Below are 611 nucleotides of genomic sequence, written 5' to 3' on the forward strand. Positions count from 1 at the left end.
CTGTTATTTTCCAAAACTCGAAAACCGGCTCAATCCGTTCGTTCTGTTGGGAAGCGTATGAAAAACACAACCACGACATCAGATTTCATCAAACTTTTTCACGGCTTTGCAAACTTTGTGGGGATAAAGAGCAAAGCAAAGGCATCCCTCCAAGTCAAAACATAGGTAAATGCAGCTAACCGTATAGCTGGGGTACCAGGAACTTCTTTATTTCTCAAGCCTACAACAACCCACATAATCTACAGTTGACTTAGTGACCGGCAGTGGATACTGTAGTGTACCGTTATCGATTTTTGTAGATTCCTAGTCAGAAAAATAGGACAGTTCTGTTTATTGTTTATTCCGATTGGTGAGACCATTTGTACCCTCGTCACTTTTACTAACAAGTACTTCTAGAGACCTTGTTTTACCAGAACGCTTTGAATAAGAAAGCCAAGACCAAAATTATCTACACTCGAGGCATTCTCCGTGGGTTGTAAACCAGTTCGACCAATGTGAGGAAAGTTCGTTTCCGATAGAAATTGCAGTCTCAAGTCAGGGAATTCGCAATTCCGGTAGGATGCTGTCACTCGCACCGGTGAAATAGGGAACCACTGTTTTTCGTGATATCC

This window comes from Opisthorchis viverrini, assembly GCF_000715545.1.
Source record: "Opisthorchis viverrini unplaced genomic scaffold opera_v5_50, whole genome shotgun sequence".
Lineage (NCBI taxonomy): Eukaryota > Metazoa > Platyhelminthes > Trematoda > Opisthorchiida > Opisthorchiidae > Opisthorchis > Opisthorchis viverrini.